At 44.4% G+C, this 9,290-nt stretch overlaps 1 protein-coding gene across 3 annotated transcripts in view; it reads right to left on the reverse strand.

Moving 5' to 3' along the window:
• Window positions 1-9,290, reverse strand: part of CDK18 (cyclin dependent kinase 18) — a 90,471-nt gene that overhangs the window by 37,546 nt on the left and 43,635 nt on the right. Inside the window, exon 1 of one of the 3 annotated variants that reach the window (XM_083745583.1) lies at window positions 3,917-3,980. The exons of the other annotated variants lie outside the window; for them this stretch is intronic. The gene's annotated coding sequence lies outside the window, so the exon portion shown is untranslated. Of the gene's footprint in view, window positions 1-3,916; window positions 3,981-9,290 lie in introns of those variants that run through there. 3 annotated transcript variants of the gene reach the window in all.

Genomic DNA, 9,290 nt, shown 5'->3' on the forward strand with positions numbered 1-9,290 from the left:
CAATCTGGCTGATGGGAGATGTAGTTTATTTTCTATGAAAGTGTGGCTTGTAAGTATTTAAATAAATAAATAAATAAATAAAATAAAATAAAATAAAATAAAATAAAATAAAATAAATAAGTGTGTGAGAGAGAAAGTGACCTTGGACTTAATGCTGAGCAGTGCCCAGGGCAAGAAATAAGTGTTGGCAAAGCAAGGGCTTTGTGAATACAGGGCTATCAAATAAGGTATACAGTATATGTAAAAGGAAAATTTCCAGTTTCCATCCATATGCAGTCAATTTCAAATGACGAAACTTCTAAAAAATAAAATATACAAATGAGTTAAAGGGAAAGCCAAGTAGGTCAAAGATGGATAAGATGGGGGATATTGGGCTTGCCAGTAGTACATGTGAAAAGGACCTGGGGATCTTAGTAGACCACAAGCTTCACATGAATCAACAGTATGCTGCTGCAGCAGCAAAAAAAAGAAGAAGAAGAAAAAAGCTAGTGCTAGTCTAGGCTGTATCAACAGAAGTCCAGATCAAGGGAAGTAATAGTCCCACTCTATTCTGCTTTCAGACCGCACCTGGAATACTGTGTCCAGTTCTGGGAACTACAATTTAAGATGGATATTGACAAGCTGGAACATGTACAGAATAGGGTAACCAAGATGATGGGTCTGGAAACCAAGCCTTATGAGGAACGGTTGAAGAATCTGGGTGTGCTTAGCCTGTAAATGAGGAGACTGAGAGGACATATGATAGCTATCTTCAAATATCTCAAGTGCGGTCACATGGAAGATGGAGCAAGCTTGTTTTCTCCTGCTCTGGAACCCATACCAATGGCTTCAAGTTAAAAGAAAGGAGATTACGATAACATGGGGAAGAATTTTCTGCCAGTAAGAGTTTACTGACAGTGGAACGGACTTCCTTGGAAGGACTCTCCTTCCTTCCTTGGAGGTTTTTAAGCAGAGGTTGGATGGCCATCTGTCATAGGTGCTTTAGTTGGGAATCCTCAATTACAGGGTGTTGGACTAGATGACCCTCAAAATCCCTTCCAACTCCACGATTCTATGTCTCTAAATGTCTTCAGGGTATCTGGAGGTTATTTAAAGCTGTAGCAATAGAAGCTGAGCTAGAATGCACACCATACTTTAGAAAAGATAGCTGAGCAGCTTGCCAGCAAGAGCAGAACCAAGGAAGCTATAAAAAACAAGAAGGCTTCCTTAAAGATGTGGAAGTGTCACTCAAATAGGAACAAATCCTGGCAAAACAAATGCAATTTAACAATAGAGCAAGAAAATAACAAGAACAACAATATGTGAGGAACCCATCGCTAAGATTACAGGGGCAAAACAGCAAACATTTCTATAAATACATCCAAAGCAGGAAGCCAGCCATGGATTTACCCAATGAAGCCGGTTGGCAGTACATTCAGGACATGCAAAAGGAAGCACTTCTTCACACAGATCATAACAGATTTATGGAATTCGCTGCTGTGAAATGTGGCAAAGGCACTAGCTTAGCTAGCTTTGGAAAGAATTCAAACAAATTCATGGAGAATGTCTATTCGCATATACTAGATACTAAGGTTTCGCAGCAACAGGCTACAGTTCAATGTCAGTTGCTGAAGGGGGAATTTATTTACCATATTTCTAACCAGCTTTTCGCTGCAATGCCCCAGGAAAACAGTGTATACAATTATAAACGCTATGGTTCAAGAGAGCTATTGTCTCCCCACCCTACTTAAAGGCTTTCTAGCCACTTTGGGAAACGGAATCCTGGACTTTGGGCATAATGTGTGAAACTTGCATAAGATTACTCTGATAGGCTTTCCAAGCAAAATAAAGAAATAGAACACTGTGGTGTGCTAAGGATCAGCCCTCCTTGGGTGAAGCAATAACTGATCTTCTTTCCCTCTTTAGCATTTATTAGAGGCTCCTTCTACTTTTGCTTCATACTGCATTGTTAGATTTTAAATTTCAAAGTGCCTGCACACAGATTTGGAGCATGTGGTTCGTTAACAGTTCCCGCTTGTTTCCAAGACAGTATTAATGCTAAAACCATTTTAGCCCCAAGGGCTAGCCCTATCAATCCAACTGCTAAAACACACACACCTGTGGTATGCATGCAACGCTGTTTATTTCCAATGTGATTACCTTCCCTCACTTTGCTGGTTCTTGCAGCTGCTCAGCACTGTAGATGCAACTAGACAGAACCTACCCTTAGGGAGCTGTTGACAGAACTGTATGAAGATTCACTTCATTTGGCTTTTTCTTAAAAGTACATTTCACTTGTTTCCTTCTCTGTCTCCTGGATAAATTAGATCCAATTTTATTCCTGCGGTGATCTCTTTGCTTCAGTTTCATCCTTATACTGCCGCCATTTCCAGTTTAATTATTCTTTAATACTCCCTTCTTGCAACTTGTGATGGAAATGGTTCTGTCATAGCCCTTGCAGCATTTTAAAAAAGCAATAACGATAATACCAGAATAAAGAACTACACCTAGACTAAAACATAAAAGTTGAGAATAGACATAATCCAGGACCAGTGCTGCTTACATGCTTGAGGGGAGGCTTGGGGGTGGAGGAAGAAACATGACTCGAGTCCTTTAGGCTGGGGAGATGAGCTTGAAAGTGTGTGGGCAATGGGTGCTCATATGCTGCAAGACCAAGTTCAAGGTTTTTGTACTGACATGCAAAGTCCATAACAACTTGGGTTTAGGACACCTAAGGGACTATCAGATTCCTTACATCCCTGCCTGAACCCTGAGGTTTGTTGGGGAATCACTGTTCGTGGTCCTCCATGGCTTGGACATAGGGTTCATATCTTCCAGCAGCCATGTGCTCAGTACTGTGGGCCCAATTCTGTCAAACTCGCTCCACAGCTGAAACCAATAAAGTCTATCTTCATTGCATCTTTTAAACCTTACTTTATAGTGCACCGAGACCATTGTGTTACACGGTATATAAATTGTTGTTGTAAAGAAAATAAATAATAAAGGAAAGAGAAGAAGCCAGAGGTTTCTGGGGCCCCTAAGGTCCTGCACAGCCCTCCTTCCCATTGGAAATGGTACTCCCGCTTTCACCCTCTGAACGTGTGGGTGGGCTGGATCATCACAGACTGGGTGTGTCAATGGTAGCCAGTGGAAGGCCCCAGAACAGGACATTCCAGAGACAGGGTGAGGATGAGCCAGAGACATTGGATCCCAAGCCAGTTTCACTGCTCTCATATTATGGTGTGGACCAATCCCTGTAGCAGCTCCAGGCTGGCACAGAGATCTTACTGCCCCCTGCCACATTCTGGTCCTCTCTGTGAATGGGGCCCCACCTCTCTGTAAAGTCATTGCTGTTGGGAAGAGGAGGTTTGGACTGCAGCCTAAACTAGCAGAAAAATCAATGCTCTCCAGTGGCAGATTTAGCAAATAGCTAGCTAGCTAAACATGCACATATGTTGAGGCATAGCAGTCAGGCAGATCGGAGCTGGCCCTTCAGTTCTTGTCCTAAGGCTATTTGAAGGACTCTCCCAATGCCAGCCACGTGCCACTATCAACATCCCAGTCCTAGAATAGCCCAGCCAATTCCCAAATCCATTTTCAATCATAATCCACAAGCCCTTTGCTACCTTTAGTCTTTGCTTTGATATCTAGCATGTCCTTCTGCCATACATATGATTTACTACCCTCTCCGCTGTTCTCTGCCTTTCTCCCAAGGTAAACTTGCACACAGTTCAGTAAATCCTCAGCAGTTTTTGCACTGAGCTAAAGTCTGCACAGCACTTTCCCAGGCTATGCAGATGTGCACACATGCACACAAAACATGGCTCCGTCAACCCCAGCTTACCACTTTTATTTTTCTTATTTCAATATCTTCCTTCCTCATATCATGCATATTCAATTCAGTCATTCTACCTTGCAATTTTGCCTTGTAACTCACCAGCCTTCGCAGTCTTAAGCAACCATGTAGATCCAAAAAAGCCTTGCTAGCCGCTGTGTGGTTTATGGAAGCACTGGGAGGAGTTTGTGGTGGGAAAATACCATTTCCAATCCATAAATGCTTTTATTCTAATGACTTGACAGCCCTCTGATGAACCAGAACAGCCTGTCTCTGAGCTGCAGTGGAGGCTGAGCCCTGTACCGAACACACTTTGCCTCTGCCAACTAGGACAACATAGTTAATATAGCAGGCACTGTTTAAAAGAGGTTGAAACAAAATCTTGCAAAAGATGGGGGGAAATGCATTTACGGATGACTCCTCTTCAGTGGACAGTTGCTTTCCTCAGTCTTAACGTGCACACAGACAACAGATTCCCATTAAACACAGAACTTTCTTCCAAAGACTATTCCCATCCTGCAAGACAGGATGAGCTTTGAAATACTAGCCAGAACTTCCAGTGAACCAAGCAGAGAGGACAGTTCTTATTACTCAAGTATGCTGTACAAGGCAGAACTAAGGGCTGGGCCAAGGTGCAATTTGTTCCCTGGCCAGTCCCACAATGGGATACATGCACAAATGATGATGGCATTCCAGGCTAATGTGGTCAAATGCAGTATCCAGAGCTAATGCATTGCCTCACCATGGCAAGAGAACACATGGGCTTATATACATGTATCCCAAAAGCTTAAAAGATTATCTATCAATGACACAAACATACAGCCTAATTTACTGATGTTCTGGGGACATTACATGGCCAGCCCTTTACTTGCTGTGCCCTGAGTTCAGAACATTTGCTTTGGGCTTCACAGTTTACACTGTGCAACCCTTGCTCAGTCAGGATGAGACCAGAGTGGGACAGTTGCCTTTGTTGAGCCTGTGAATGTGAGTGCCATGTCCAAGGGGCAAGTTTAGGATCAGATATTAGGGTTGCTTAGCAAATACTTTTTTCCTCTCCCCTTCACCTGCCTCTGTCAAGACAATCATGTCACAAAATGAGGATAAGGTGAGGAGGAACAGAAGATTTGAAGGAAGGATATAACAGAAAACACAATGGCACTTCAAAAACGTGATATCTATACTGTGCTATTACTTTATAGCACACCTCCATCTCCACACATGGGCAAATTATTAGAAGGGAATGACAAAGGTCCTAGTAATTCAAGCTGCTAAATTATAGAACTGGGAACTAAGAGGCTGCTTGGAAAATTACGTTCTAAAATGTATCATTCTTGTAGCTGCTGATTGGAAAAAGCATCCCTCACATACCAGCAAGGAAGCAGAATGAAAGGAAAAGTTCTTTTGCAATCTGAATGGAGCATCACAAATAGCATCAAGCCACTGTGGCAATCAGTTGCTGGCTTGCTTACGTAGTTAGAAATTGTATGCATATAATGCACCTGGAGGACCAAAATGAGCTTCTTGGCACCACTGCTATCATGGATGCTATTAAGTGAAAGCAAATTTCTACTTGTTTTTTTTTATGGTGTTCTTGTTAAGCCATCTGAAATGTAATGAATAGTGCTAGCTTTTAACAATCCCAGGTTTAAATAAATGTAAACTGTGTTAAAGGTGGAAGAGATTTCCCTCTTTGGTTTCTTTTAAAGCCAGAAGCCCAGGATCAGCTCCTACAATGCACACACCCCTAAACTCACAAAGGAAATTTTGCCTTTCACAACTACTAACAGGCAACAGGTCCTTTCTTCAAGTAATTGATGCCTCATTGCCAGTTAAACTACTTATTATGCAACTTTAACAGAATAAAGCACTTTTTCATACAACTGCCACAAGGTGCAGTGGTTACTAATCCAGATGGCTTAAAAAATGGGTTGGAGAAATTCATGGAGCAAAGGTCATTCAATTGCTATTAGCCGCATAGCTAAACGGAACCTCTAGTTTCAGAGGCATCTGAAACAGGCTGTGTACACACCTCTGTTTACTCTGCATCCAGCGTGCTCCCACTGCTGAATTGGAAAGTTTCGTGCACATGAAGCTAGCTAAAATCCATATCTAACCTGCCATTTCTTAGAAAATGCAGAGTTTGAGCAGGGCTGGCCCAACACATTTTGGCACCTGAGGCGAACCACAAAATGGCACCTCATTCCACCAGGGAAGAATGGGTAAGTGAAGATCTACCTCAGGAAGAAGGGGAGAAATAAAGATCTACCTTGGAAACAAGGGTGGGAGGAGACCAGCAGAAGCTGCTGTTTGCCTAGAGGCCACTCTTAGAGAGGGCATAGCGGGGGCTGCCAAGAAGGTGGCAGATCAGGTCTCCAAGGAGAGTGCTGCAACCATTGCTGCCACCACAGCAACAGTGGGCGATGCATTCCTTGTAGGCCAGATCTGCTGCCCCTGTGAATCGTGCCACCTCACCTTGCCTGATGGTTCTGGTCTTGATGCATTCCCACCCACCGTTCCCTGTCCAACAGCTTTAATCCAAATTGAGAAAAAGAATGACCTAGTTTAGTTTTAAGCTGGTAATATATATTGCAGCCTCAGATGGTGGGGGGTGGGGCATGCATAAGTCAAGCAACATGGAAGGGTATTGCCTTCATACCTGGGCTGTGGGCTTCTGGTTACTATGAGCATGCTCATATGTTTTGGATGAATCCTGAATACCAAACTGGGCTGCTTCTGAGGCATTAATTTGCAAACTTGATTGCTTTCATTGTGAAGTAGGATTGTTCATATTTCACAAATAACGGACTGAAGCTGTCTATGATAGAAATGGAGTTTTAACTATTACTACTGAACCACACCAGTTTCTTCCTGTTCAGTCTTACAATACCGAGGATCATCAATTAGAGACAGAAATTCAATCCTGTATTCATCTGGTCCTGAAATGTCAATATCCCCAATCAGTATCAGCCATAACAGTCTTGCACACAGCTCTGCTTGCTTTGCAGGCAACACCTGCACTTCAGCACTCCTCAACACACAGACACCTAACATTTCAGTGTGGCATTCTGTGTCAAGTGCCAAGGTTGGATGTGAACACACAGTAGGATAACTCTATTATTATGCATAACAACATGTTTAGAAAGATGATGCTCTAGCATTAGCAAACACCCACAATTACCTTGCTTTAAATGCTCGTGAATGACGGTAGACTGACAAGAGGCTTGGCAAGCAGGCTTTTTTCTCTGCATCAAGAAGGAAACACAGCTGTACCAAATTCCTCAGCATTATCCTAACAGGCAGTGTGAAATTCACCCTGCAAAAGCTGCCCTGAGGTGATTTCCACCCCACCCAGCCTGTCCCCAGGCCTCCTCCCTGAGCACATGACTGAGAAATTAAGGAGGGCAGATCCTTTACTCTGGCCCTGGGGCTTAGTGTGTGCATTTCCCACAGGATTTGAGTTATTTTCTCTTTTTCCCCCTACACAGAGGCAGGACCTTGCTCTGCACTAGTTCTGCTTCACTGCCCATCATTACCCATTCCACCACCCGACTCAGCCAGTGGGAGACTGGAGCTCAGCCAAGTTAGCACTCAGGTCAAGTTCTGCACGGCTGTGCAGAGCACAAAGTTGTTTGATCTAGCACAGGCAGCCAGCTCAAGCTGACACACATGGAAGGAATGCCTCTCAGAAGCCATGACATATGAATTAGCGTCACACAGCCAGTCAGTAAAAATAATATAGTCCTTCACCTGGCAAGTGACCCTGCAAACGAGGGCATGCGGTCACTGCAAAAGCAAGATGGTTCAAGGAGTATCACAAAAGTCCACAACTGCCAAAATATGTAGTTCAAAGCCAGTTCACAGAACCAAAAGTTGCCATCCCAACTAAAAGTTTAGTTGCTTTTGGTCAATATTTATTATGCATGTAAACAATTCAGATTATGGCTCAACCCAGAACAACATTCAGAACAATGGACAAGGTGGTGAAATCTACACGGTGACTACCATTTATGCACTGACATGTCTGTGCCAAATGCCGAGAACCAGCATCAGAGTACTTGGACTGGGACCTGGGGGACCAAAGTCTAGACTCCCCATCTCAGCCACAAAGCTCACCAGGTGCCTTGGGACAGTCACTCTCTCCCAGCCTACCCTACCTCACAGGGTTACAAGAGGCAGAGGTGCCAGCTTGAGAGGGCAATTGTGGGGGGCAACATCAGGAGGAGTTGAGGGTGGAGATGAACTCAGCAGCAGCAGCCGTGCAGCTTCAATGACCAGCAGCTCCTTCTGCTGCTGATGCTACCGCCACCACCACCAGCAAGGGTCTGCTTTTACCCTCCTTCCCCTACATGGCAGCAGCAGGAGGAGCCTGCCACTGAAGCCATGCTGTGCTCAGCTCTGTGCTTAGCTCTGCACTTGACCTTCTCTACCCACTGATTTCTTTGGACATTGTGGTCTGCCCCCCCAAATACTGGGGGTGCTTGAAAGGGCTTGGTCCCCAGGAGTCGGTGTCCCTGCTGTGAGAATGAAATGGGGAGAACCATGCACCACCTTGAGCTCCTTGGAGACAGGAACAGAATAAATAAACAAACTGATGACTTCCTGACTTACCATTAGGTAAAGGTAAAGGTAAGGTAAGGTAAAGGTAAAGGGATTTATCTACTTGCACTCTGACGTTCTTTTGAACTGCGAGGTTGGCAGGAGCAGGGACTGCTCGGGAGCTCACCCTGTCACAGGGATTCAAACCGCCAACCTTCTGATCAGCAAGCCCTAGGCTCTGTGGTTTAGACCACAGCGCCACCTGTGACTTACCATTACAGTACAGCAATTCCACCACTGGTACTAGTAGGCCACTGCAATCCTCGGAATGACCTGCACTTTGGGGTTTTGCCACCTCAGCTTCTCATCTGAGTCCATACCCAGAGGCTTATTATTTATTACATATATACCTCACTTTCCTTCCATGGAAGGAAGGGTTCCCAAGTGCCTTCCCAGTCCTGCTGCATCATGTGTCTTGAAACCATTCAAGGAGTGATTCTAGGAGAAGGGCCACAGCATGCAGTTCCCTGGCATCTCTGCATGGGACTAGGAAACCCTGTCCCAGACCCTAGAGAGCCTCTGCCACTCAGAATAGATAATGCTGAGCTTCGTGGACCTGTGGCCCGTCTCAGTGGAAGGCGGGTTCTTACGTCCCTGTGACTGGTATGGCAAGTGGAGGGGAAAACAAGGAGTGATAAGGGGTGGAGCTACGACCGGTCAAGTAGTGGGTGAAGGTGCAATGAAAGACAAGGGAAGTTCAGAGAAGATTCATTTAGATTTGCATGCTTGGCATTTTGAGTCTCACACTGGCAGCTTAGCAGACACAGTGTGACAGCAATTGTGATTTCCACACCTCTACATGCTATATATTTTATCCTATGTCATCTTTCAGTAGAGAAAAGGTTGTATTGTATTGCATTCCTCATGCACAATTTTGACC

This window comes from Podarcis gaigeae, assembly GCF_964106915.1.
Source record: "Podarcis gaigeae genome assembly, chromosome: 6".
Classification (NCBI taxonomy): domain Eukaryota; kingdom Metazoa; phylum Chordata; class Lepidosauria; order Squamata; family Lacertidae; genus Podarcis; species Podarcis gaigeae.